At 46.1% G+C, this 22,154-nt stretch overlaps 1 pseudogene; it reads left to right on the plus strand.

Annotated features, from left to right (window-relative positions):
• The first annotated feature begins 4,169 nt into the window (after window positions 1-4,169).
• The window catches only part of LOC122496008, an 82,475-nt pseudogene continuing 64,490 nt past the window's right edge, over window positions 4,170-22,154 (plus strand).

Genomic DNA, 22,154 nt, shown 5'->3' on the forward strand with positions numbered 1-22,154 from the left:
CCCGGGCCGGATGTGGTGAGAGGCGCGAGGTGAGGTGGGGGGCGATTCTTGCAGACCAGGCAGGAGGTGGGGAGGAGCAGGTGTTCAGGGAGACAAGCCTGAGGCCCTGGGCACCCAGGACGAGAGGCAGGGAGCTGGCGGTGGACAGGAGGAGCGCGTGGCCAGAGACTTGTGAGGGTCGCCCGGAGACATGAGCAAACAGTTAAGTGACCGCTAGGAGTAAACTTGGAGAAGCAGAGAGGAAGCGCTGGGGGCTTGCGGTTCAGGGGGCGAAAGCTGGAGAAGGGCCACCAGGCAGGTGCGAGGAACACAGGTGAGGCTGAAGCCCAGAGGCCAACCCTCGCAGGTTTTCAGGCAGGACAAGGGAGCCTGCAAAGTAAAGCAGGCACAGGTGTCAGGTGGGATGAGCTGGAAGGAGGTGGCGATGGGCACGAGCTTCCCAAGAGCAGCCCTGGTGAGGACAGAAACCCAGGAGCCGGTGGGGGATGGGAGGGGGACGCATTCCAGGGAGACATGGGGTGTGGCGGTGGGAAACCAAGTTGAAGCCATATTTTGAAAGGTCTTGAATGCCCACCTCTGGTTTGTTTATGAGTAGACATCAGGATCTAAACCATAATAATAATAATAACAATAAATCATATTGACTGCTAAACCATCAGACCCTGTTCTAAACGCCTTACCTGTGTTACAGCCTTTGGTCCCTAGAACAACCCTGTGAGGTGGGTATTAGCCTTACTATGCACACAAGGAACAAAGAGCACAGATTGAAGTGACTGCTTCAAGGTTTCACAGCTAGTGGGGGGTCAAACCCAGGTGGCCTGACTCCAATTCCCACCTTCAGAGATACCGCTGCTTTAGGAGTATGTATACTTTTTAATGTTTATTTATGTATTTTGAGAGAGAGGGAGAGAGAACGAGTGGGGGAGGGTCAGAGAGAGGGAGAGACAGAATCCCAAGCAGGCTCCGTACTGTTTGCTCAGAGCCCACCGTGGGGCTCAATCCTACGAACTGGGAGATCATGACCTGAGCTGAAATCAAGAGTCAGACAGAGGCTCAACCAACTGAGCCACCCAGGCGCCCCCAGGAATACATTTTAACAGCTTTATTGAGGTGTAACTGACGGACAAGGCTCTGCTCCTGTTTATTGCTACACTTGGATGAGTTTGGACATGTGAATCCATCACCACAATCGAGGGGATACGCATCCCTGTCACCTTCTAAGGTTTCTCCCTGCCCCTTTGTTTTCCTGTTTTGTTTAAGGACACAAGGTGAGACCCACACACTTGACAATTTTGTTTGAGTGCACAACACACTCTGCCTGTCGTACCCCGGATCGCTAGAACGCACTCATCTGGCAGGAGGGAAGCTTTAGCCTGTCCAGGGTGTGGGGAGGGGAAAGACCTGAACGGGGAAAGGACAGGGAGAGGGCTCCGTAGGTCTGGAGATGGGGATGATGTCACCCCGGGGAGGAGCCCGGGCGGCCTTGCTAAGCATGGGACGTGAGGTTCAGCGATGCGTGGGGAACACTTCAAGGTGAAGAAGAATGTACTGTCTGCCTCCAGGAAGAGCTGGCTAATGCAGACGAATCCGTGGGGCTGGGGAGGGGGCGGGGAGCCTGGGTGGGAGGTGGGGGAACTCATGTTTGCCTGTACGTGTGGGTTGTTTAGACCCTTTCTGTGTTTCCGCTTGTTTATGAAGTATTTTAAACATCTAGAATATTACAGAAAACAGTATCATGTACTCAGTAGCAAGTTTCATGGCTGACATTGGACCCCTTGGCTTCAGATTAATTCTTGTGAAAAGACACACACCGGGGTCCTCAGACAGACCCTCCAGAGGCCACCTTCCCAGCCCCCCCCCCCCGCCCTTCCTTGAAAGAGCCACTGTCCCCAGCTGCTTACCATTCACGTGGGTGTTCTTACACCAGTTTTTAAAAAATTGGCATGTGTTTCAAATCTGTAAACGTGGCCTATGTCATCTCTCCAGTTACAGAAGTTGATTTTACTTGAACAAGACCAGAATCTGTCACTGCAAAATATGCCTCTTTGGCATAAGGATTATTTTAGACTGATTATTTTTTATTGTTTTTAAGAAACACCTTCTCCCTCTCTCCCTCTCTTTTTTTAATGTGTATTTATTTTTGAGAGAGAGAGAGAGAGAGAGAGAGCATGAGCAGGGGAGGGGCAGAGAGAGAGGGAGACACAAATTGGAGGCAGGCTCCAGGCTGCGAGCTGTCCACACAGAGCCCGATGCAGGACTTGAACTCACGAACTGCGAGATCGTGACCTGAGCCCGAAGTCAGATGCTTAACCGACTGAGCCATCCAGGCACCTTTCTTTCTTTCTTTCTTTCTTTCTTTCTTTCTTTCTTTCTTTCTTTCTTTCTTTCTTTCCTTCCTTCCTTCCTTCCTTCCTTCCTTCCTTCCTTCCTTCACATATAGGAGCTCTAAAAGTGGAGTAGAAGTTACCCTCTTATAAGAGACATTTATACTTACAAGGGAGATCTCCGTTCGTGAGCGTGTTCCCTGCTGCACACCAGGAAGAGGAGGATGAGCAAACCTCTAGACACTCTTCCAAGCAGGAGGCACAGCCTGAAACCTGCTTGACAACCACAGCCTCCCTCACTGTGTGGCCGGAGACCTCCTGTAACTGACCACCCCACCCCCAACACTGTCCTCTGCCTTTAGCGGAAGATGGTGTGCAAGGTGGCTTTGGTCATCTGGGGAATTACTCCATTCCCCTGGGTCTCTCCCCTGTACACAAGAGCAATACATGGTATTAAACTTCCGTTTGCTTTTCTCCTGATAATCTGTCTTTTATGACAGGGAGTCTTGGCCAAGAACCTAGAAGGGTGGAGGTAAAATTACTTCTCCTCCCCATATGCTATTTCATTTATTTGTTTGTTTAAAGTTTATTTATTTTGCGAGAGAGAGAGTACAAGTAGGGGAGGCCCAGAGAGACAGGGAGAGAGAGAATCCCAAGCAGGCTCTGTGCTCACAGCACAGAGCCCGATGCAGGGCTCAAACTCATGAACCATGTGATCATGACCTGAGCTGAAATCAAGAGTTGGACCCTTAACTGACTGAGCCACCCAGACACCCCTGCATGCTATTTTATTTTATTAAAAAATTTTTTTGATGTTTATTTTTGAGAGAGAGAGAGAGACAGTGTGAGCAGGGGAGGGGCAGAGAGAGGGAGACACAGAATCCGAAGCAGGCTCCAGGCCCTGAGCTGTCAGCACAGAGCCCAACGCGGGGCTTGAACTCACAAACCATGAGATCGTGACCTGAGCTGAAGTCAGATGCTTAACCGACTGAGCCACAGGCACCCCAGTGTGCTCCTATTTTAGAGACAGTGGTCTTGTGTGATACGTGTTTGTGAATCCTTTCTTTCCCCAAGTTAAGTTGCTCATGACTTTCCTCTCCTTTACCATGTAAATGTGTTGAATCTCATTACACGATTTTCTGAAACTGAGCCACCTTTTTTTTTTTTTTGCAAAAGTATGTTTCCATTTCAAATAGATCATTTTTAAAGGCCAATGACCTTAACGCACTCTGATGGACTTTCCGCGGGAGTCGGCCAATAGCTGTAATTTGTAGCAGCTGCTGTGTGTCTATAGGCTAAGACAGCATTCCAAATTCTCTAATTCCTGTTTCTAATCCTTCAGGGGCTCTGTTTCGTTCTCCCAGCTTCAGGCTCCTCCCACTGCATCGGTGGCCTTCACACGTCACGATCCCCAATCCCGACTCCCGTCCTTACCTCTGGCTTCTCTTCCTAGCCTCCCATCGCCAGGGCCTGATCGTTGCCATCTTTTAGTGGTTCTTGAAGGCAATCCCTACTTCCTGTATTGTGAATCCTTGCTTTGGCTCAGGCTTCCGAACCTTGTATGTCGGGGATCAAGCATGACTGTTGTCAGGCATAGACAGGGCTCTGCAGGTCCCTTCCCCATCCGATGAAGGCCAAACTCTTTAGTAGCACATGACCTTGTTCCTGGGTGCTGGACACACTTCCCTGAGAAGGCGGTGACAATTTGTAGCGCACACCTGTGGCCACGTCTTGAGGTCCCTTCTCAAAGGGAGCCCCTCCCTCTCCGTGAGGGGAGTCTGGGTCTCTGAGCTGACTTCTACATACGTGGGCATCAAATTGGAGAAAAGGCCACACGTCTCCAGCATGGCGACTCGAGTCAAGTGCATGTCTGCTGGGTCCGAAATTTTCCCGTGTACGTATTTCCGGGAGCGCTGCGCGAGTATTTATATCCAGGTATCCACCATGGGTAGCCATCATCATGAGGTCCTGCCTGTGAAAATGGCCTCTCTTCCCCCTGCTTACCATGTGCTGGTGCCTACTTTATGTCTGGGGACCAAGGCCCCACCACCCAGCCCCTCACGGTCCCCGTCCCTCATTCCTTGGAAGTCAGGAGCCTGATTTCAGGGCCACACCCTCCCCATCCTCCCCATCACCACAGAGCTATTGAGGGTGCTGGTGCCCCTCCCCCGAGGCATTTCTTAGTGTCTCCGTGCATCAGAGAACTTTGGGGGGGGTGGGAACACGGTGTACAAAGTATCCGAGCAAACCGCACATGACAGACTCGACTGAAATCCCATCTAACCTCTGCTTTGGGTGTTTGCCAGTGTTGAGCCCAGTGCTCAGTTAGCCAACCAAGCAGTGTGACTGCCACACCCAACATATTAAGTCCCCGTCCTGCATGAGCGCCTCTGTCGGTCTGTTCGAGCGGCTGTAGCACGGCTCCACGGACCGAGCGGTTTATATACACCACAGCTCTGTTGGCTGGACAGCTGGGATCGGGAGCAACGTGGTCGGGTGAGCGGCCCTTCCAGGATGCAGGGACCTTGCTTGTCCTCGTGCATGCAGGAAAGCTCAGTGCCGTCAGCCTTGCGTGTGTCTGTGGGAATGTTCCATCCCCGGGGCCCCCGCTCCCCCTCAGTTCTGGTTCCTCTAACAGAATCAGTGCCCCTCATGGCCTCTGGGCTTGGGCCGCATTCACGCGTGACCTGCCACGCTGGGAGATAAGGGGTTACTTTGGAACTGCTGTGGAGACGGTTTAGGTTTCTACCTGTAGTCTGAGTTGAGAACTCGAGCCTTTAAGTTTGTCGTTTTCTCTAGATGTGCTCCGAAGGCCAGCCCGAATCTGCCAGCCCACGTGTCAATCTTTGCAAACACCGTTGTCAACTCAGCTACTGAGCCACGTGGTCACTTCCTGAATCCACATCTTCCCTCAGCCTGTGCACGCCATGGGCCACAACAGCTGCAGAGGAAGCCCACTGCACACGCACCAGTGTCCCCCTTTCCCTGGTGCATTGATCGTGTGTTCCAGTGTTAAATACATAATTGGTGCAATCTCACAATTCCTGACTCTGTTTCCCGGGGGCACTTCTGGTGGCCGTAACTGGATTGTTCAGGGAATTGTACACCCACAGGGTGCATAAAGGTACCATAAACTGTGCCCAAAGCTTTTCCAATGGAGGACAACCTCATGCTTAGCGAGGTCTTCTCTCATTCTAATCAAATGTAAGCTCCTTGCGAAAAGGACTTTCTGCTGGTTTTGTTTACTGATGTCCTCCCGGGGTATGAGCTGTGCCCTTGCACCCAGTGGGGGCTCAGGGGATGGTTGATGACTGAGTGAAGAAATGAGGGAGGAGCCTGGCCATCAGAAGCACCTCCAAATTGGAATCGCCAACAAACATTTTATGATCACACATGTAGTAACAAAAGAGCATTCTAAAAATAACTTTCTTTTATTTGAGCAGAACATTGAACCCCAAAGTGCCCAAATAAAAAAAAATGTTCAGCAGTATGAGTTTTTCAAAGTAAAAGTTGCCTGTGCAACCACCGTCTAGGTCAAGGAGAAAAATGAAATAGCAACGGAAGCCCTTCAAGGCCCCTGGGGGATCCCCTGAGTCACAACGCCCATCCCCAAAGGGAACCATGACCCTGACTTCTATCACCAAAGGGGAGTTTTTCCTGTATTTGAAATACACATGGGGGTACCTGGGTGGCTCAGTCAGTTAAGTGTCTGACTTGTGATTTCAGCTCAGGTCATGACCTCACAGTTTCTGAGTTTGGGCCCTTCATCAGGCTGTGTGCTGACAGTGTGGAACCTGCTTGGGATTCTCTCCTCTCTCTCTCTGCCTTTGTCCTGGTTTCTCTCTCTCTCTCTCTCAAAATAAGTAATGAACTTAAAAAAATACCATTCACACATATGCAATACGCAGTTATACATATACACACATGTATAATACACAGGTATACACACCCATACACAATACACATGCTCACAAATGAACATGACACACATACACACATATGCATGCACACACACACATTACACAATACATGTGTACCAGGACTGACCTAATATATATGCACACATACACACACACACACCATACACATGCACCCGCATACAAACACACACTCTCACGCCCACGCAACACAGGGTGTACCTCGTTGTGTCTGGGTTTGCTCACTCAATACCACCTTTCCACAATTTATCGATGCTGGTGCGCATGTCAGTATTTGGTTCTTTCCCACTGTTTCATGTTCCGCTATGTGAATAGTCCCAGTTTATTTATTCATTTCACTGAAGGTGAACATTGGGTTCTTTCTAGTCTGGTTGCAAATGGTACCCACCGTGGTGATTCCTGCACACGACTTCAGACGAATGCTCGTATTACCTAGCGATGGAATTTCTGAGCAAATGCACTCATCTGTTCAGTTTTTTTAGATATTGCTACCAGTGTTACACAACAGTTGTGACAATTTATACTCCTGCCGGCTTAGTGTGAGCATTTGCAGATGACACGTTCTCACCAGCGTCAAGTGTCACCAGTCATTTTTCTTTTAGCTTTCTGGACGTGGGAGGGCGTTTACTGGGATCTCATCATAGTTTGGGTTTGCATGAGGAAAGAGGCTGAACACATTTTCATATACGTGTTGGCCTTTTGGATAAAGTGTTTTGCTGGCTGATTGTTCAGTCTCTTGTCCATTTTTTCTATTGAATTTCCTTTCTTACTGATTTGAAAGATTTCTTTATTTATTCTGGATAGGAGTCCTTCATCAGATATAACAATCTACTCTTACCTGTGGCCTGAACACTTCTCTTACTGGTATATTTTGACGAGTAGAAATTGTTAATTATATCCCAGGCAAATTGTCTTTTCAAAAATAGTTTAATGGGTAGTGTATAATTTCTCTACTTAAAATATTTTTGCCTACATCATGGCATTAAGCCATTCTTCCATGTTACTTTTTAGAATTTATAACAATTTTCCTTTTGCATTTATACCTATCACCTACCTGGAATGAATTTCATGTATACACAGAAGGAATAAATATTCATATTTTTAAAATATGGATATCTAATTGATCAAGAGTATAATTCTTTTGTTTATAGCATTTGTGTGTGTGTGTGTATGTGTGTGCATGAGTGTGTTAGTGGAAATTTTACTCTATTCCATTCCTTTATTTGCCTGTTTGCACACATTATTGTACTGTCTTCATTATTTAGCTTAATATCTGGTCATGGAAATTCCATGTTTGCTCTACTTCCTTAAGATTGTCTTGGCTAGGGGCACCTGGGTGGCTCAGTGGGTTAAGCATCTGACTTCAGGTCATGGTCTTATGGTTCGTGGGTTCCAGCCCTGCTTGGGGCTCTGGGCTGATAGCTCAGAGCCTGGAGCCTGCTTCGGATTCTGTGTCTCCCTCTCTCTGCCCTTCTCCCCACTCACGCTCTGTCTCTCTTTCTCCCTCAAAAATAAACAAACATTAAACATTTTTTATAAGATTGTCTTGGCTACTTTAGGGCACTTGCATTTACATAAAAATGACTCGGATAAATGAAGCAATATCCAATCCAATTTTGGATACACCACGTTGTGGTTTTGTTTCCTTTGTGATTTTTGATCTCCAGTTCTAACCTCCTTGGTAGATTATCTATGCCAATCCTACACACACACACACACACACACACACACACACCTGGTGCACTGTGCTTTGTGGTACACGTGCAGTTTTGTGGTCTCTTTTCACATTGACTCTTGGCCTGGTTTGGCCATGTGGCTGACTTTTGGCTCATGAAACATTAGCAAACATCGTGGGCACAGAGGCTCTGTCTTCAGGAACGCGCACTTTTGAGATGCTTCTTTTCAGAACCCGGATGCCATGCTGTGAGAGCTCAGCCTAGCCACCTGGAGAGGCCGTGTAGAGAATTGAACACCTGGCTGACGTCCCAGGCCACAACCAGCACTAACCAGCCACCCAGCCTTCCAGGACATGGATCCTCCAGCCATCTCAGAGCTTCCCCAGCTGGAGCCATGTGCCTGATTGCAGGCTCTTGAGATAGCAAATTATTTTGGCTAGATTCAGTCTCTAAATTTTGGTGTCGTTCTCTATACATTCATGGAATGTATGTATATAGCGTGTGTGTATATACCTGAATATATTGGGGGTGGTTTATTACACATCAACAAAATTGTGAAATTTATATATGTATACATACCTATATATATGTATATGTATATATGTATATATGTATATATATAGGTATGTATACACATATAGAGAGATAATATATATGTGTGTGTGTACATATATATATATATATAGAGAGAGAGAGAGAGAGAGAGAGCGCGCGAGCACGCGTGTGCACACGAGAGAGGAATCACTCTTCTAGTGATTCTTGGAAGGAATGTTGGGCTAACAGTTTTTCAGTTCAGTAACAGAGGTGAAAATATAATTGAACAAGTTTCCGTAGTGAATGGCATAGAAGAATGATATGGTTGAAACCCTGTGAATAATTGGACACTATGCCTCATTGATCCAATCCATTAAATAAAGACAAGGGAGGACAGCTCATATAAAATACATTATTGTAATGGTAGTTTTGCTGATAATACAAGGATTGTGATTGTTCTCAGGTGCTTGTATGACAGGTGGGTAACAAGCTCTTGGAGTCACTGAATTGAAAATTGTGTTAATACATGTTATAGATCATGTTTCTTAAGTCCCGTAATGGAAGGAGAACCCAAGAGGATATGTGCAGACAGTACTGCAAATAAATTATGTATTTTTTTAGATAATTATCCTCTTTGCATTGACATATTTACATTTTAGAAATACTTGTCAGGAACACAACAGGTCACGCGTGTTCCAGTTAAATGATCTTTCTGCACCTTGACTGCTACTCCTAGTACAACACGGTAAGGATCCTTTGATGTGCTTCACACGATTCAGATGTGCCACAAGCAATTTGAGACTAATAACCCTTAAAGCGCTGATGTTGGCAAATTATACACTTTATAAATGACGTAGAGTAATTCGAGTCTATCTCTGTAAAATTCTACTTGATTGTGTTTTGATGTTCCCTTAAAATGGTGTGCTGTACATTTTCTGTCTATCCCTGTCCCCCTGCTTGCTCCCCCTTGCTCACCTGGCTCTGGCTGGCAGATGCTGAGATGGACAGAAGGCATCAATGGCATCCCAAGCCCTCTGCTCCTACAGTGAATTTGGTAGGGGAGTATCAGCCAGAGATCTGAGAGCAGAAGTGGTAAAAACAGAGAGGGAGACAAACCTTCAGAGACTCTTAGATACGGAGAACAAACTGAGGGTTGATGGAGGGAGGGGGGTGGGGGATGGACATTAAGAAGGGAACTTGTCGGGATGAGCACTGGGGGTTGAATGTCAGTGACGAACCACTGGGTCCTAGTCCTGAAACCAATACTACACTGTATGTTAACTAACATAATTTTTTTTTTAAATCGAGGTTTTACTTCTTTTGACTTTCTTTTCTGATTTCTGCGAGATCTCTGCAGATTGACAATGTGCCTTGGCTGACAGTCACAGCTCATTCTAACGATGCTCTCCATTCAGCCCACTCTCTCTCTCTCTGCCTAGTAGCTGTCCCCACACAACCTTGCATGCCTAGGGGGCCATGGCTCACCCTTGTTACCAGCTTCACAACATGGATCTTCCCTCCTGGGCCCCCCTAAATCCTGTCCACAGAATGAAATGTTTCCCTTTGCAAACTGTCCTTATGTAAACTCTTCTCCCCTATACGTATATCATCTCTTTCCTGCCAGGATGTTAGGAAGTTGAGATGACTTATCTTTCAGCATATTTTATAGCAAAATCTGGGTAAACACGTGGGAGTAAGCTCTGAACTTGACCCAACCCATCATGTGCCAAACATACATCTAAAAAATAAAGTTGAGCCTCTGAATTGAGTCCAACAGAGCCTTTTAGAAGTAATAAGTTGTAATAATGGCATCTGTCCATTAGAAGAAATAGTGAATCCTAGAACTTCTGCATGTCCACATTGGGAAGAGATCACGTGACCCCACACATCCTTTCTCAATGTGGGAAAACTAAGGTCCGGAAAGTGGGCATCACTGTCCCAGATCACAGTGTGAGCGGGACTAACTGGTATGAGCAGGAGGCTGAAGGCTGCATGTTGGAAGGAGAGAGTCATGCACTGAGGATCTGGAGTTTGCGTTTCTACCTGTTCAGCCACCAAGCAAATACCACACAGCAAATACATGCAAACCCCGTTCTAGAAGTGAACAAGGTGATGTTATTCCTGCCCTCATGTGGCCTCCACCCTTAAGGGGATCTCAGGAAATTAGACGTCAGCCGGAGTACTGTGACTCATTGTTACTGCAGTGAGTGAGTAGTAACAGGGACACCAACTTTGGGAAGCCGTCAAGGAACACCTTTCTGCAGAGGTGATACTTGAGCGCATATTCAAATGGCTCATTGATGTCACTGCCCAAATATCCTTATTGAGTGCCTACTAGGTGCCATGCATGTGCAGTGTGCTGGGACTTAATGAGTAAAACCCGCTATTGTATCTTAGTGAAGGAAAGGGGCTGCAAGCCCGGAGTGTGAGGAAGAGGCTAGGGCAAGAGAGACCGGTGGGGAGGCAGCGACACAGTGCTTTCCAGGTCCTGGTGAGAAGTTTTGCTGATACTCTTAGAGCACTGGGTCATACTAAACAGCCTTAGGCATGCATGTGTGTCTGTGTGTACATCTTTATGTACGTTTGTGTGTGTGTGTGTGCATGCATATGCACATGTACCCACATGCAGAGTTTACACTGCCTAGAGCATGCATGGAAGAGGCAGTCAGAATGTGTGCAAAGGCCTGAGGTCAGAAGAGCTTTGTGCATTTCTTTGAGGAATTGCAAAAAGACCGCTGTGTTGGAGCATCGTGAGTGGGGTGAAGGGGGTTTCTAGATGAGGCTGGGGATTGGGCAGGGGACAGGCCGTGCCAAGTCTGTGGGCCAGGGGTAGAAGCCCTTCCGGGAAGCACCTGGGAGGCACTGACCCAGGCCTGCGATCATCACTTACCAGCCCTGTGACCGAATCGTCCTCTATCAGAGCAGGCAAGCACAGCCACTGAGGCAGAGCCGCCCAAGAGGATGAAATGAGATGCGACAGCAGTCCAGTGCTGGGTGCCGCGCGGGCCGCCTTCTGCAGCACCTTCCACGTGACCCCTCATTTCAGTTTGCCCTTGGAGAAACACCCACATTGCGCGAAGTGGGTGACTGCTGAATGTGTGAGCGTCAGCGTCCTCCAGGAGCTTGTTTATAACTCAGACCCCCGATCCTGGTTCGAACCCAGGTCTACTGACCTTGAATTTGTAGGACTGGGGCCTGGGAGCCTACAGTTTCAAACAAGCACACGGGGTGACGGACGTTTGGAAGCCACTTGACCAGACGCTCTTCGAGGGCCCTCAGACGCCAAAGCCTCCATGAATGAATGCCCATAACTCTGGTGCCATGGCCTGCATTGAATGTGACCTCCGGAAGTCCCCTCTGCTGCCAAATTTCCACCTCGTTTCCGGCACGGCCTTCACAGACTCTACGGGATGGCTTCTCTCCCTCCCCTTGCTTCCCAGTTTAATTGTCACGGCAACCAGATGGGACAGGCTCCAGCTCAGACCCATTTAAACATCTCAGAGGGCACCGTTCGGGACCCGGGCCCGTTATCATTTGCCAGGCCCTGACCCTAGAAGCCTGGAAGGTCTCCTTGTGCTAATTAGCAATGAAGTGTCCTTCTGCCAGAATAATCTCATTATTGGGCCCCAGAGCAGCTGTTGATGGTCACAGTCAAACCCCCACGGAGAGAGCACGTCACGGCAGGGGCAGGGGGTCAGCCCCCTGGAATAGTATGCCCTCTTCCTCCATGGCCCCGTTTCCAAACACTTCTGTGTGTCTGCGCCTCTCTTTGTGCTTTTGAAAATGTGAGTGTAAAGGTATCTTTCTTCAGGAAATTAAATGCACACATGCAAACTGATGTACCCACTTCCAGGGCTCGTGGGTGACCTCAGTCCACCGGTGGCTCCTGCCTCTCTGTGCCTCTTCTGGTGGCGGACAGGAGCCCGTCCCGCCCTGCTTCCTTTCCGTGCACAGCTTACCGTGTTTCCTTCTGGACCTTTTCTTGTGTGCTCTTGTTTCTAGGCACGTGGGATTGATTGCACCATAGACGTTGTTCCTTTGAACGACACATGGGAAAAGGGCCCAGAATTTGAGTTGGGAGACCCGAACGCTTATTTCAGCCCTGCTCACCAACTGTCTAAACTTGGAAAACTTACCCTTGGAGATCTAGTACCCAGCCGGGAACCTGGCGGGATTGGACATTGCGGCCCAGGGCGCGTCACCACAGTAGGACTAGTTTACAGGAGAGCTGTGTGTGATTGTGCAGCACTGGCCGCTCTGAAGGTGTTGACAGGGTGACAGCAACTGACATTTGTTGAGTATGTCCTTCCTTCTCCAGACACCGTGCTCCTGGCTGGGAACGCACTAATTAATGTGATCTGAAAATAACCAACCCTGGAAGGTAGGTAAAAACCTGAGGATTATTTTGTAAATCATTGGGTAGAAAAACCTGGCTAGAGATATAATGACATTTTTATGGTTTTCATGTAATTTGTTCTTATGAATATTCATGTCTCCCTGCAAAAATAGTAATGAGTTTTATTAAGAGGCCTACCCTTGACCCTTCTTGGACCCTTCACAGTATGAGTCTTGCGAATTGTATTATGTGAGGCTTCTAAAATTTGAAAACATTCTGAATTCTGAAACATTTCTGGGCCCAAAGGTTTTGGAAAAGGGATTTGAATCTGCATATCTTATACTCGTTTTAAAGTTGTTAAAAGTGAGACTCATAGTTTAAGCACCAGGATGCCTGGGGGGCTCAGTCAGTTGAGCGTCTAGCTTTGGCTCAGGTCAAAATCTCAGGGTTTGTGAGTTCGAGCCCCACATGGGGCACGCTGCTGTCAGTGCAGAGCCTGCTTCAAATCCTCTGTCGCCCTCTCTCTGCTCCTTTCCCACTCGCTCGCACGGGCACTTGCGCCCTCTCTCTTTCAAAAATAAATCAACATTAAAAAGAAAAAAAAGAAAAGTTTAATCACCTACCCAAGAAGAGCTGATGAGTAAGCTGGCTGCAGCATGAACCAAGAACCATCTGATGCCGTGGACCATTCTCTTTCCGCTGGAGTATGTGCATTAAACGTGGTCTAAGAAGCTGATGGGCAGAATGGACTCAGTGACTGCCCACCCCCCCAACGGCTTTCTGACTCACATCTGCGGATCTCAGGTGGAGCATCTCTTCCCTGCCCTGTCTTCCTCCAGAGCAGCCATGCTTCATCTCGGGGCTTTCTCAACAAACATACAGCTCCATTTGGGATCTGGGAACAAGCAACTATTCTGATTTTCCAATATGCTTGGGGTAAGGTGGCTGTCAGGGCCAGCACTGCATTTAGGACACGGAATGACATTGAGATGGTGGAACTGAAAACCCAACAAAGAAGGAAATATTTACAGAAGGGAGGGAAGCATTAAGAGAACTGGCACTTGATGCTGAGTCACCTCCAGAAGAGCAACCCTGGGGTTGGCTATCAACCAGAGCTGTGCAGGGACGAGGAGGGGACACAGATTGAGGGGACCCCAGAAAGAGCTGGGGCTGCAGGAAAGGCCCCCAGGCAAGAGCTGGAGTGAGGGAGGGGGACAGCCATCCCCAGACTGTGGCCCCATCAGTCTTTTTGTCTTCTGCCGGTGCTGTTGGATGGCCAAAGCCAAACAAAAGTGAGACAGCAAAGAACCCAGCAGATGCAGCTCTTAGGGTCTGCCCTCACAGAGCACAGAGAATGGCAACAAATAGTGGACAGTGGGTCTCTGCATGGAGACTATCCAGTGCATGAGAGGTCAAGGTCCCTCATGAGCTATGAGCTAGTGTGGCATGGTGGTTAGGTGTGTGAGCTCTGGACAGAATGCCTTGCATATCGGTCAGCTTGGGCTGCTGTAACCGAATGAAGTGGGCTGGGTGAGAGCTCTCTTCTGGGCTCATAGGTGACCGCCTTCTCCTGATGCCCTCAAATGGCAGAAAGAGCTTTGGTGTCTCTTCTGTTTATAAAGACACTAATCTCATGACAGGAGCCCCACCCTCATGACTGCATAAAAGAGAATTACCTCCCAGAAGCCTTGCCTCCAAATGCCATCACACTGGGGGGTAGGACTTCAATTTAGGAATTCGGTGATGGGCGAAACACAGTTCAATTCATAGCACCTCAGTTGATCTTGAAATTCCCTTGTGGCATTGATCATTTCAGTCATTTATTTAGAAATGTTTTGTTTTTGGAACTCTGTAACTGTTTTCATCTTCCCTTTTTAAAATTTCCTTCTCCTAAGCAGCACTCATAATGGGGGCCACACGTGTTACATCACTGAATCATAGCAATGACTCATTTTATCAATGAGGCCACCGAGTGATTTCGCTAACTCATTGAATCAAGACTGAGAAAAGTGTTCTTCTGAAGAGAGTATTTATCGAGGAGACATTTTTATAAGCTTTCTGAGATAGAAGGGAAGCCACAAAAATGACCTTTCAAGTAGGAATCTGTGAATTTGTGCATCTGTGAGCCCCTTCTTTCAAGAGCACCAGCAGGTTGGAGATGATAACTGGGGAGTTGTATCTTTCTGCGTCATGGGAGGTTTGAAGATGGGTTAGGGCAGAATCTGGAAAGGAAGGGACGCCCATCAGGGCAGTATCCACGGCAGGGCAGACAGAAGGGAGAACAAAGGAAACATAAAGGCAACAAAACAGCATGTGCAGAGATGTGGGCAGGAAGGGAGTTTGGGGGAGTTAGTCCACTTTGTGAGTTGCATGTTACATGTGTGGGATGCCATATAAACCCTACTCAACTTGGAAGCTTTAGGAAAGTCTACTGTACTCACAGGCTTCAGTGAAGACAGATTATTTTAAGGAAGTCCAAGAGGATACGTTCTGTTCCAGGTCAGCAGGGATTAAAAACTGGTCCAGCACATGTCATCAAGAGAGCAAAAAGACAGCTGCGTAGCCTCTATTTTATGAGAGAACATCCTGAGATTTGATAAGTCATTGTTTCAAGTTACATTACTCATAAGTGGTAGAACTTAAGGTGGAATTTAGGTTTGTCTGACTTCAATGACTGAACTGTTTACACTCTTCTCTAATGGCTCTAAAGTGGTCGAGATGTGATAATTGCTATAAGGTGGTAAAACAGGTGAATCACACAAAAAAATGCTTTCCTTGAAAAGTTACGTGTGACCATCCAATTCCTGCTTGAACACCAAAGGTGACAGAAAGCTCACTTTCTCCTCTAAGGAGACCGTTTAATTTTTAAATTCCTTGGGGTAAAATTTATCCTATAAGATAAAAAGAAATACCACTTTCAATGTTTGAACCTGAATCTCTTATTCCTAATTCAACATCTTGCAGTAGCATCAAAGAAGAATTTTCCCAAACTATCAGAAAGCCTTTCCAACTCTTAGACAAGAAGTCACAGCTACAATGACCCTTTTGTCCTCAGGGCTAAGCAACCACAATGTCGTGAAGGAACATTTATATGACAGCAATTCCAAGTTCCTTCTCCAAAAGTTGCCTAATACAGTTAATGATCAGCCTTTAGAGAATAGATGAACATTATTTGAAATGAGTGCATTTTTTAAAACCAGTATGTATGCACAGGATATTAATCGTCAACAATGTGTCCTCTGCTGAGCCAGAGACATGCTGGGAGAAGCCTGGGGAAGAACCTGAGATGCCAGCTTACGGAGCAATGAGGTGAAAAGCGCCATCTGGTAAGTGAGAGAGAGAGCACCTGAGAGGTGCCCAGAGAAAGCGCTCATCTGCACAGAGGAACACGGGTCTGCTTCCCACACAATTAAGAGAGAAGACAAATCAAGTAGGAAGTCTGTCCCTAGGAAGGAAGCAGGCAGCCTGTGGGAGGGAGGTGGCAGTGCCCAGTATGGTGTTGGGATTCCGGGGTTGGGGACATTGGTTGGCATGTCTGGCCAGGGAGGAATGACTATAGCACCATCACCATCTTTTTTTTTTTTTTATAATTTCCTGGCTCTGGTCCCCTCCTTGCTGAGGTCCCAAGTCATACTGAATCATTGTCAAAGTGCTCTCAGGTCCCTGCCAAGGACCATAAGGAAAGGCTATGGCCAGCAACCAAGGGGGAGACAGAAAAAGAACCAGTGACAAATTTTGAGAGGATTCAGCAGAAGAGCCAGATGGCACAACATGACTGTAAGACAGGCTGTGAGTGGTTCAAGGTTCCAAAGGGGAGAAGGGCAATAGGTCATTGAAATGCTGGCATTTAAGGGCTATGGGGCTGGTGTGGCAATTTGCTCATGGAGTCGAACGAAAAGGTCTAGAGTTTCAAATATTCTCAGAAACATTCATGGTTATTACTTCCAGATGTGTACAAAGAAAACACGCAACTACACTCAGGAAGGTGGGCAGACTGTAGATTGAACCTCAAGAAGTAGTTTCAATAAAATCAGAGATTCTGATTAATGTCTACTTTGAGTGTATCTCCAATGTTTCTCTTTGCTATCATTGCAACATTATCTGTCACATGAGCAATGACGAACATATGAAATACCTAGTGACAAACTTAAAAACACACGATTTGAAAAGAAAGTCTAAAAATAAATGGAGAGTTGTACTGTATTCCTGGAGAGGCTCACTCAGTTTTGTCAACACTACGACTTGTCCAAAATTAATTTATAACTTGAATGTGGTGCTAGTTGGCAAAAGTGATTCTAAGGAAAATCTGAAAAAACAAACAAGAAAATTCTACAAAAGAGACCACTGGAGGGGGTTTAACCTGTCATACAGCAAATTTATTGTCCACCTGAGATAACTGAAGTCCTAGAGTGCTGGTCCAGGAGGGAGAAAGTGTCATACAAAGAGATATCATGTATTATTTAAACAAACTGAGGGTTGCTGTGGGGGAGGTGGGTGGGGGAATGGGCTGGATGGGTGACGGGCATTAAGGAGGGCACTCATTGGGATGAGCACTGGGTGTTAGTTATTGAAGCCAATAATAAAAAAAAGAAACAGTAGAAAAAAGTATAAAAATAGACTTTAACATATAGAAGGATAGTGTTTCAAATTTGAAGTCAAAGTGATTAACTGAATATTTTTTAAATAGTATTTTGAAATTCGGCTTAGGAAAAAATTAGGAAGACACTCGTCTAACATGTAAAATTAATTACAGAGAGAGTAAAGCTTTAAGAATGAAGAGTGTAGTAATAACAAGAAAGTAGAGGCCTATATGAAAACTGGTTTGAATAAAATCTGTAAGAATAAAGTAGAATGTTTAAAAGTCACAAATACAGGGGTGCCTGAGTGGCTCAGTCGGTTAAACATCCAACCTCGGTTCAGGTCATGATCTCACAGTTTGTGAGTTCAAGCCCTGCATCGAGCTCTGTGCTGACAGCTCAGAGCCTGGAGCCTGCTTTAGATTCTGTCTCTCTCTCTCTCTCTCTCTCTCTCTCTGCCCCTCCTGCACTCACTCTTTCTCTCTCAAAAATAACTAAACATTAAAAAAAATCACAAATACAAAGCTGGATGGATTTACTAAATGAAATATTATTCCTATGTATGCACATATGATACACATATATACTTGCAGGCTATGAAGAAAATCCCCTAAGTGGTAGTAAATAATCATAGAGGTAGACCATTTAACTGGAAAAATTAGAAACAAGAAAATGTCTTTATTTTGTGTCCAATAAGCATAGTTAATGATATATCAAGATATTGACGTTGGATATTCAAGATATTGAATGATATTGTAAAACTGATTGGAACATGGACCTTCTGGTCTCTGAAATGATAGAGAAGCAACTGGAAACTTGGTAGATGAAGTGCACATTTAAGCTGCATGTTTGAATTTTCCACTTTGCTTTATTATTAGAAGCTGTGCTTTATAAAAATCTTCATTTAGTCAAACCAGATACCAAAAGACAATCATGTAGTTAGCGCAAAGAAATACCTACTTCACAAATGCAGAGGTAAAAACAAAGCCTCAGTTGATTTTTTAGTGTTTTTTAGAAAAATGTTTATTTTTGAGAGAGAGAGATTGTGAGCACAGGAGGGGCAGAGAGAGAGGGAGACACAGAATCCCAACAAGGCTCTACACTATCAGCACAGAGCCTAACATGGGGCTCGATCTCATGAACCTTGAGATCGTGACCTAAGCCGAGATCAGGAGTCGGTCGCTTAACCCACTGAGCCACCCAGGTGCCCTGATTTTTTAATGGTTTTTATCTCCTAGGAAATCTAAGTCATGAAGTATGTTTATTTTATGTCATCAAAATGGGCATTTCTGTAACTATGGTCTGCCCAACCTGTCCACGATCTCGACATTCTGCACGAAAAGGTGTGTGCATGTGTGTGCGGGGGCAAATTTATTTTAAGGATTTTGAAAAATGATGTAAGCATCCTGGATCACCTTATATTCATACGTTATTAGCCCCAGATACAGTTTTGTGTTTGCCTTTACTGTTAGAAAATGTCCAGTTATATTGATTTAATTATTTTAGGTTAATGAGAAAACTAAACAAGATGGTTCAATATATAAGTGATGTGTTTGTGTCTGGTCAAGTAAAGCAGAACTGGTATGGTAAGTGGGACTATCAGTGTGCGTGTGCGTGTGTGTGTGTGTGTGTGTGTGTGTGTGTTTCCATCCTAGGAGTGAGAGAGGTGGTGAGGAAATAACCCAGCACAAAGAAGTAAACCACGTCAAAATCTAAATAACCCTCCTGGTTAGAGACCATGCCTATGTTCGTGTAATGTTTCAAGCAGGCTTTTATTTTAGCAAAAACCAATTTTTATGTATCTCATTAATGTTGATTAGTTATATTTCATTTGCTTCTTGTCTTTATTAATGTTTCCATTATAAATTTTATTTGACTTTCTGGTTGACTCAGAAAATTTCTGCTTAATTTTCTTTTTTTTTTCAAGTTTATTTTTTATGCATTACTTATTTTGAGAGAGAATTCACACACACAAGCACACAACGGTGGGAGGGGCAGAGAAAGAGAGGGAGAGAGAGAGAATCTCAAGCAGACTCCAAGCTGTGAGCATGGAACCCGATGTGGGGCTTGAACTCATGAACCATGAGAGCATGACCTGAGTCAAAACTCAAGAGTCAGATGCTTAACTGACTGAACCACCAAGGCACCGCTCTGCTTAATTTTCTGCACAAAGTACACTAGAGCTTTCCAATTCTCTCCCTCTTTGGAGTATAACCCACTGGAATGAATGCTGAATTCTATCTCAGGATACCTTGGATGAGACCCCATGGCCTGGCCAGTATCTTACATCAGTTTCTTCCACTTTAGAGGCCTTAGTTTCCACATTCCCCCCCACCCCCCAAAATGAGAAATTTGCATGTGAACTGAGGTTCTCAAATTTGATGGAGCATAAGTATCATGTGGGGAGTTTGATGACCATGCACATCCATATCTCCAGCTTCGGGGAATCTGAGAGTGCTGTTTGGTGGCACCAGGGCCACTGCTTTGGAACCAGCACTCCAGGCCATCCAGATGCAGGTGTGTTGTGGTCCCACACTGAGAAACGCCATCCTCAGGCCACGGTCCTTATGCTGGAGGCACATCAGAATCACCCAGACAGCTCTGAAGTCATAACGTTGACACCAATGTCTAGGCCTTAACCTAGGCCAGGGTAGACTTGCCAGGGCACAGATTTTGTTTAAAAAGCTCCCTTGGTGACACAGTACAGTCAGGATGAAAAACCTCTTCTCTTAGCAGATGTGTTAGACCCTTTACAGTCTGAACCTGTTACTTAAACAGGTAGTTCTGGGTCAAATGGTAAGCCAGAATAGACAGGTGGGTGGTGGCACAGGAACCCATGTGACAGAATGATAGGGGACAAAGGCAACTGTGGGAAGGAGATTCAAGGGTAGAGGGGAAACCTATTCTTTAACCATCAGTCAGGTCACCTCAGTTAATCCTGACTTAGTATCACTTTCTTATCATATGTAAAGATGAGGGGAACATGTCCACAGGAGTGACATGATCCATTCCAGGTCTTACAGACAGCAAGAGGCGGAGCCAGGATTTGAACCCACGTTGGTTGGACCCAAAGCCCGCCAACCACATTCTACTGCCAATCTGAAGGTGGGTGGGAGGTTCCCTCACTCTTCCTGGCTGACTTGGTCCATATTCCTAGAGGGTAAATTATGTTTCCTCCAACGCATCTGGGATGGGAAAAACAAGACGCAAAACAAAAGGAACTAAGAACAAGATCCTCTAATCATCTTTTTGCGTTTTGGTAAAACCATAGTCATTTCAATGGCCATGTAATTCCTGCTTTAATGCTCCATCTCCACAGATTTAGGGTAGCTCTGGGAAAGAATCTGCATTCCGTTTACTTGTGAAGCACACTCCTGTGCCAGAACCATGAGGGATGTCATGTTTCACGAATTTTCACGGACCCGCCAACACGCCTAAGAAGAGCCAAACACATGTTATCTAGAAAACCATTCACCAGCGTGTAGAAAGTGCATAGGTGACTCAGACCGCAAGATTCTGGGAATTTCCCAATTAGACACTCATGGGAAATGTCTCTCCTGCTCACACAGCTAGTGAGCAGGGGCTGCCTTGGCTCTGCCCCAGTTTGCCTGTGTGTGTCGCCCATTCTTGAAATGTTACCTGGTCAAACTCCACGCTCAATTCTTTTTTCTTTTTAATTTTTTATGTTTATTTATTTTTGAGAGTGAGAGAAACAGAGCACAAGCAGGGGAGGGGCAGAGAGAGAGGGAGACACAGACTCTGAAGCGGGCTCCAGACTGAGCTGTCAGCACAGAGCCTGACGCAGGGCTCAAACCCACGGACTGCAAGATCATGACCTGAGCCGAAGTTGGATGCTTAACCGACTGAGCCACCCAGGCACCCCTCCATGCTTAATTCTAACCGGTGCATCCTAGTTATGGAGCTGAGACCCTATTTATGGACCTGTCAGCTGTCAGACAGGATCACCTAAGCTCCTCAAGGATTGCCAGAGAGCCACAGACACTTCTGCTTGGGCTTCAGGATATAGAAAACAATACATTACACATAGTTGTTTGGGGGACAGTTAATACATCTGTGTTTATACAATAGCATCATATGCATTAGCCCCATGTTTGCACATAAAATGAATACAATAAGAATACAATAAGAATGCTCAGCAGTTACCTCCTTATGTTGGGATTTCAGTCCATGACTGTCTTCTTCCTTCTCTTCCTCCACCTCTTTCTCGTCCTCCTCCTTTTCTTTCTTTGCTGACCTAAATTTTAAATATTAGCCACCATGACTGTGGACACCTGGCTTACTCATACATATTTTCCAGGACTCCATATTTCTTCCAGGGGGCCTTATTGGAGATCCCAAAGTAAGGTTTTCTTCCTGCTCTGTCCTCCCATGTGTCCCAGACCCCAGACCTCCTTTCACAGAACTGCCATCGAACTTATGGTACTCTACTGCTCATTGTCTATCTATCTCACTAGAGTATAAGTTCCTCGAGGGCAGAGCCTGTGGGATCATCCTATTGCCTGTATGATGTGTACAGGCCACTATGTGCGACTCATCTACTCTGTGCTTGTTGAACTGATGTCTATGAAACAAGGACGCTACAGCACAGAACATCTTTGGCCAGGGTCGTGTTGTGCTGTTGTGTGATAGAAGGAGCATTTGAGAGTCATGACTCTGGTCCAAATCCTGGATCCTCAATCACCAGCTTTGTGAACAGGGGATACTTAACCACTTTGTGTCACAGTTTCTATATCCGTAAAAGTTGAGGA

Source organism: Prionailurus bengalensis, chromosome F2 (genome assembly GCF_016509475.1).
Source record: "Prionailurus bengalensis isolate Pbe53 chromosome F2, Fcat_Pben_1.1_paternal_pri, whole genome shotgun sequence".
In the NCBI taxonomy this organism is placed as follows: Eukaryota; Metazoa; Chordata; class Mammalia; order Carnivora; family Felidae; genus Prionailurus; species Prionailurus bengalensis.